The sequence below is a fragment of the Macaca mulatta genome, chromosome 18, assembly GCF_049350105.2.
Source record: "Macaca mulatta isolate MMU2019108-1 chromosome 18, T2T-MMU8v2.0, whole genome shotgun sequence".
Classification (NCBI taxonomy): Eukaryota; Metazoa; Chordata; class Mammalia; order Primates; family Cercopithecidae; genus Macaca; species Macaca mulatta.
The window spans coordinates 21,668,045-21,675,363 of record NC_133423.1 but is presented as its reverse complement, the minus strand read 5'-3'; positions in this window follow the sequence as shown (position 1 = coordinate 21,675,363).

Below are 7,319 nucleotides of genomic sequence, written 5' to 3'. Positions count from 1 at the left end.
TTATCTCATTGGACTTTAAGTACTATGCAAGGATTTGCTTTTTAGTTTGCTTGAATTCGGTTTGCTTCAACAGTTACTGTGTCCCACACATAAATACACAACTGACAAATGCAAAGACCCAGACAGCATGTCCTTGGTTTACATCTGGAAGATTATCTTAGCCTTCTCCTGCACGGAAATGTCACTTGTCTACATGGAAATGATGTGCTTGACACTTCAAGGCTGTGATCCAGAAGGTAAGACCATTATGTGAGTCAAATCATCAATATGTAAGGGGTCACCTTTTTTCTCTTGTGTAAATAGTGCACCTCCTGGATGCTCTATTTAAGCTCACTGGTGTACTTGGATGAAACTGACAATGTTTTGTATCCCACCAGATTCTCGATGGCTGTGGTTTTCTTCAGGTCAAGGGAAGAATTGAGTATGGCTAAGACTTTAATCTACACTAGTGTCTTTCTAATTAAAGCACGCCAAAGGGGGTGGGGTGGGAAGGAAGAGATGTAATCCATTGTCATTTTATCTGAACGCATGAGTCCTCTCAGAAAACAGGCGATTATCTCTCTGATCATATGGAATTATATAATCTGGACTCTTGCCTAAAATGCTTGCTTTACATATTTTATCGTCTGCTTTCCCTTCTAGTAATCTATTTTAAAATGCTGCTAAAATGGTCTCGATATGAAAGGCTAAAAAAGATAATTTAGAGTGAAATATAAGCTGTGCTCAGGGCTTCAAGGAGAATGTACATCAATACTGAGCTCCACTTTCAATTTTAGATAGGTTGCTTGGAACTTAACATGTTCACACCATTATCTCTAAATTACCATTTATAATAAATGACATTGCATGTTCATTGAGGAATGTTACTAATTAATGTTGTCTCGTAGAACTTTTCAAACCGTAAAATAAAAGCCACAGCCTTATGTTTCTGTCTGTTCTGTCTACATTTTATTATAAGTAATTATTTAGATTTATTATAAAATCTATTCTAAAAATTCCGTTTTATGAGGAATCAGGAAATATTATTAATGGTGAGGTGTCAGTTCTAAACTCCAGCACCCATGTGTAAAGGAGTTTCTCCCTGTCCAGTCCTTTTCTGAATGTTTGTTCGTGCGGAGGGGGTCGGAGGAGGGGGTTTCACACATTATGGGGACTCTTAGGTGGTAGCTTCTGCAGGTTGGCCATGGAAGGCCTCCTGATAGTGCTTTATGAAATCAAATATCTTATTATTTCCTCAACAGGTAATTCCATTGAGAATAGGTCATGACTTAAAAAACCTTTTACTCCTCGATTTATTACAATGGCCTTTGCCCTTGGATATCCAGGAACTACTAGCTGGTGTGTGTAGGATCCTTTTTTTTTTTTTTTTGGAGACAGCCTTGCTCTGTTGTCCAGGCTGTTGTGCAGTGGCAGGATCTCAGCTCTCTGCAACCTCTGCCTCCCGGATTCAAGCGGTTCTCCTGCCTCAGCCTCCCGAGTAGCTAGGATTACAGGCATGTGCCACCATGCCCGGCAAAGTTTTTGTATTTTTGGTAAAGACAGGGTTTTGCCATTTTGGTCAGGCTGGTCTTGAACTCCTGACCTCAAGCCATCTGCCTGCCTCAGTTTCTCAAAGTGCTGGGATTATAAGTGTGAGCCACTGAGCCTGGCTATAGAATCTTGTAGAAATGGTGGTAGAATCTTCCACTACTTCAGAAAGGGGAAATAAATGCCCTGGATTCATGAATGGGACCTCTAGGTGTCACCATCCCATGGCTCGCTACTGTCCTTGCATAGAATCCCCACTCCTCACTGCAAGATTGACCACTGCCTAGCTGCCAGCCACACTCCCTTTGCTTATTCTACTCTAATCACATTCATGTCCTCATTGTCCTTTAAACCAAGATTGCTCCCACCTATGTCCTCGTGGAACCTCCTGGCCTGTATTGCTCTTACACATCTTTAGGTGACTCACCCTTGCTTAATTCAGGTTTCTGTTCACATTCACCTTCTTAGAGGGACTTCCTTGACCATCCTAAGATACCCTGCCTCCAGTACCCCACCTTTTAATACTCTATCCTACTCTATTTTTCTTCATAGCACTGCACTCTACCTGAAAGTATATTTTCATTGATTTAGTTGTTTCCTTTCCACCTACTCCATTGGAATGTACGCTCCATAAGACAGACAAGTGCAGTTTTGTTCACCTTTTCATCCCCATCTCTGAGAATCATGCTTGGCACATAGTAAGTGATCAATAAGAATCTTGGGGGAAAACAATGAATGAATGATTGCCACTAGGTCTAATGGCTTATTTTTGAGCAATTCGCTTTCAATGGAAGTAATCAAGATACTACATGGGATGATGGAGGTACTTGGAGAGTTATCTTCAGGCAAAAGTGAGACAGGAGAATAGGGTCTGGGGGCAGGGAACCTAAGGCCAATTCATGCTGACTTCCTGTAACTAAATTAAAAGGAAAACCCCAACTTTCCACACCTAAGTAACAAAAGGACTGGAAGCTACTTCCTTACACCGTTTGCAACTCCCCGCCCTCCACCCCCACCAACTTTTTCTGCATGGCAGATAGAACTTTCGAAGTATTTGCATAGGAGTGTAACTTTGTAACTTCACTTCAGCCTCTAATTGGTTGCTTTCCACGACCAATCAGATGCTTGCATAGGGTGTAACTTTTGTAACTCCACTTCAGTCTCCCATTGTTTGCTTTCCGCAACCAATCAGACTGATTGCAGGCCACTACTTCATTTACATAGGGTGTCCACCAAGTAATCAATGGGAAACCTTTAAAGGGTATTTAAACCCCAGAAAATTCTGTAAAGGGGCTCTTGAGCCTCCATGCTGGGGCCACTCCCATTCTGTGGAGTCTACTTTTGTTTTCCATAAATCTCTGCTTTTGTTGCTTTATTCTTTCCTTGCTTTGTGCATTTTGTCTAATTCTTTGTTCAAAATGCCAGGAACCTGGACACCCTCCACCAATAATAGAAGTAACATCTTAGTGCTTACAAATCCATGCCATAGTGGTTGCTGCCTTCTTTGCCAGCTCCCAGGATCAAGACTACTCGCCATAGTTTTTAAAATCATGCCTCATTCTGATTTAATGGATCACCTTTGTAAACACTGATTCGTTGTGGCCTAGTCAACTTGAAAAATTTGATGGTATATGACCCAAAGAATTTACTAGAGAAGCAATAATCCCATTAGTGGAATTATATTTTAGAAATATATCACATTCAAACAGCATAAATACATTTCAGTCCTTCACCTGGGATTTCTCTTTTCACATCAAATGCCTAATTTTGCTTCTGTAATTAAAGTTGGCTAGTTTATCTTCCTTTTTGACCTTCCGCAAGGAAATCATGGTGATTAGGTTGTCCTGTCTTAGTCGTTATATCCTCTTAGCAGGTGACACAACAACATTTCAGGGGTAGCCATGCAGCTAAACCTCTGTGCTCATGAAGGTCAGCAGAACTGGAAGAGAAAAAAGGTCACCAAGTGCCAAGGCATGTGTCACCACACTTGGCTAATTGGCTAAGTGTAGAAATGACCTAAAGATGAGATTCACTGGGATTGATTTGCAACCTCTATTCTAACTGGGAAAAAAGAGGTAATATAAAAAGAGGAAAAAGTCTTGGGGAAATAGAAGGACCATTATGGAAACCACAAAGGAAGTAAACACATAGCCCTAATCCTAATAACTGCCTACTGGAGACATTTTAGTGGTTTGTGTTTTACCTAATAGAGTGTCATGTACATCATAGACACTTAATACATATTTAATGAACTGTATTGAAATGCCAGGCCAAGTAGCATGTTTCTTTTCATTTCTATAGGATTGGTTAATATTCTTGTAGATACAAACTCAAGGCTATATACCAGCTGTGCAAAGAAATTCCCCAGTCATGATAGCGTGGTTTTCACTGAGCTACAGGACTGAAGAGTCTCTTCAGTACTACCTTGGACCATTGTTATCTGATAGATTGTGAGACCCATTTGTGACTCTGTGCAGACTCAAAACATCTCAGTCCCTTGTCTCTCAAAGTGGCCATTTTAAGAAATGTATCCCAGGCTGATTCTTCTGTCTTCCAGAAATATTCAGCAATGTTATACTGAACGTTTCAAAATCTTTTTTTTGTGTGTGTGTGTGTGTGTGTGTGTGTGACAGGGTCTTACTCTGTCACCCAAGCTGGAGTGCATAATCATGGCTCACTATAGCCTTGATCTCATGGGCTCAAGCGATCCTCCTGCCTCAGCCTCCTGAATGGCTGAGACTACAGGCATGTGCCATCACACCTGGCTAATTTTTTATTTTTTGTAGAGATAAGGTCTCTCTATGTTGCCCAGGCTGGTCTCAAACTCATGGGCTCAAGAGATCCTCCCACCTTGGCCTCCCAAAGTGCTGGGGTTACAGGTGTGAGCCACCATGCCTGACCCCTAAAATATTTCTTTTGCCATCACTATATGACTGGTCTATTTCAGTTCACAGACATCACTTTTTGGTGAGGTAATAACTGTATTCTATTCTGTATCCTCTCTACCACAGAACTTCCATGCTGGTAGAGTGCTGAGTTGGTAGGCAATTCAGTGCTTGTTATTTTCTAACAGGCCATGCTGGCTTCCATGATCTGATTGAAAATTGCCATGCTGGTTCTACATGGAAGGGGAAGATGGGCTGGGAACCAAAGATTAATTTACTAACTTACTGTTTACACAGTGGGCTGACCAATTTGAGCTGAGCTATGTTCATGCTTGGAATTCAGGTATATTTGGCAAATTGTAACATTCATGGTATGGCTAGCAATAAGTCTATTTGCATTAAGTACTAAGGAGGCTCTTGGGAGAGACTCATTCAGAGCAGACACAGTAAGTTTGCCTCAGTTACAAAGTCTTAGTTCCCAGAGGCTTGAGAAATTCTGTAGTGTCTTTCACTCAGGTTCACCCTGGCCAAGGCTCATGAACCCATTAGGACTGTTTCCTAGAGATGGACCTTTAATTAATAGTAACAGCCATTCTCACCGAGAACTCTGACCCTGGGGCCCATGCATCACTGCTTTAGTATTTTCTTAACAGAAAGTAACATGCAGGCGGGAGAGAGTCATTCTTCTCCATTTGGCCACAAACTACCCATGATGGTTAATTTTACATGCCAACTTGACTGGGTCACTAGATGCCAGGATTATCTGGTTCAACATTGTTTCTGGTGCGTCTGTGAGGCTGTTCATGGAAGAGATCTACATTTGGTTTGGCTGACTGAGGAAAGCAGATGATCCTCCCCAGTGTGGATGGGCATCGTCCAATCTGTGAGGGCCTGAAGAGAAAAGCCAGAGGAAGGTTGGATTTGCTGTCTTCTTGAGCTGGGAACACTGATCTTCCTCTGCCCGGGGCACTCACGGTCCTCAAGCCTTCAGGCTCAGATGGACTCCACACCATTGGCTCTGGCTTTCAGGCCTTCCGGCTATACTACTGGCTTTTCTGGGTCTCCAGCTTGCAGATGGCAGATCGTGGGACTTCTCAGCCTCCATAATCATGTAAACCATACCTGATTTTATATGTATGTATGTGTGTATATATGTGTATATGTACGTGTGTGTGTATTTAAAGGTTGTTTCTCTGAAGAACCTAATACACCACCCCACGGACTGGCTCCTGGAAGCCTCCATTGCTTCTGTGGACAATGGCAGTCATGAGGGTGCCAGATGGCAGAAGTGGCTGCTTGTCTGGCAGGAGAATGAAATCCTCCCCTGAGTAGCAGCGGGACCTGTATGATGGAACATGGCAGAAATGGTGCCACTGCTGGGCTGACATGGCAGAAATGGCAGATCCAGAAGAGCGAGCAGTTAAGGGCGAACACAGGGGATGATGCCATCAGGAGGAGCAGCACCCAGTGGGCATCACAGGGGTTCAGAGAAGAGAAACAGTAAATGCCACGTGGCAGCTGACTGGGCAGCTTCCGGACTTATTTGTGAGGATCTGAGAAACGGAATGGGACTCCCAGCACTGCTGAGGACTGTTTCCCTTTTTTTAGAACTCATGAGCAGGTAGAGAAAGAGCCAAAAATCCTGTGTTGTACTGTTCTGGGTCAGTTCTCTCTTCTGATTTTCAGACGCATAGAATAAGAATAGCTAACATTTACTGGGCACAAGCGTCTTATTCCTAAGCTCTATTTATGGTGCTCTGTTATCTCAGTTATCACCCCATTTTAGAGATAAAAAATTGAGGTATGGTTCTGCCCTGAATCCAAGCCTATATTGCCTTCTGGCCATTTTTACTTGGCTAGTTATGTCAAAATCTAAGTTCCAAATGGAACTTAACCTCTTCTTCCCTCATCTTCAATTCCCATCCTTTTTCTTGTGTTCCATTTTAGGATACCTTCCATCCAATTCCACAAGCCAGAAACAGAGTATCATCTTACATTCTTCCTTCTCATTCACTCCCCACTTCAAATAGTCATTAGATACTTGCCTGAATGTTTGCTTGTCCCAAAACTCCTATGTTGAAATCCTAATGTCCAATGTGTTACTACATTTGTAGGTGATTAGGTCATGAGGGTAGAGGCTTGATCTTCACTTTCCCAGTCTTTCAGAACAGTGAGCAATAAATTTTTTTTTTTTTTTTTTTTGAGACGGGGAGTCTCGCTCTGTAGCCCAGGCTGGAGTGCAGTGGCGCGATCTCGGCTCACTGCAAGTTCCGCCTCCTGGGTTCACGCCATTCTCCTGCCGCAGCCTCCCGTGTAGCTGGGAATACAGGCGCCCGCCACCGCGCCCGGCTAATTTTTTTTTGTATTTTTAGTAGAGACGGGGTTTCACCGTGTTAGCCAGGATGGTCTCGATCTCCTGACCTCGTGATCCGCCCGTCTCGGCCTCCCAAAGTGCTGGGATTACAGGCGTGAGCCACCGTGCGTGGCCTACAATAAATTTTTTTAAGTCACCTCATTTATGGTATTTTGTTAGAGTGGCCTAAACGAACTCTAATTGTTCAATACTACTATTGATAGATTTCTGGCCTTCTTTCAGGCCACCATTTTTCAGTGGGCGCACTGCAGCTGGTCTGTCTCAAGCATCCTTCCTCCATGAAGCACTCAGAGATTGCAATGTTTGAAATGCAAGTATTGCCTTTCTGCTTGACTTTCATGACCTTCCATTACCCTCTGGATGAAGCCCAAGCTCCTTTACAGAGCCTTGGGATCTGGCCTCTGTATATCCCACCCAACCATCATTTTTCCCAGCATAGCAGAATAAGCGTACAGGTTCTCACATAAACTACACTGCTTCTCAACTCTATGCTTTTGTTCATGTTATTTTTTCTGATTGGAGTTAGTTCTCTT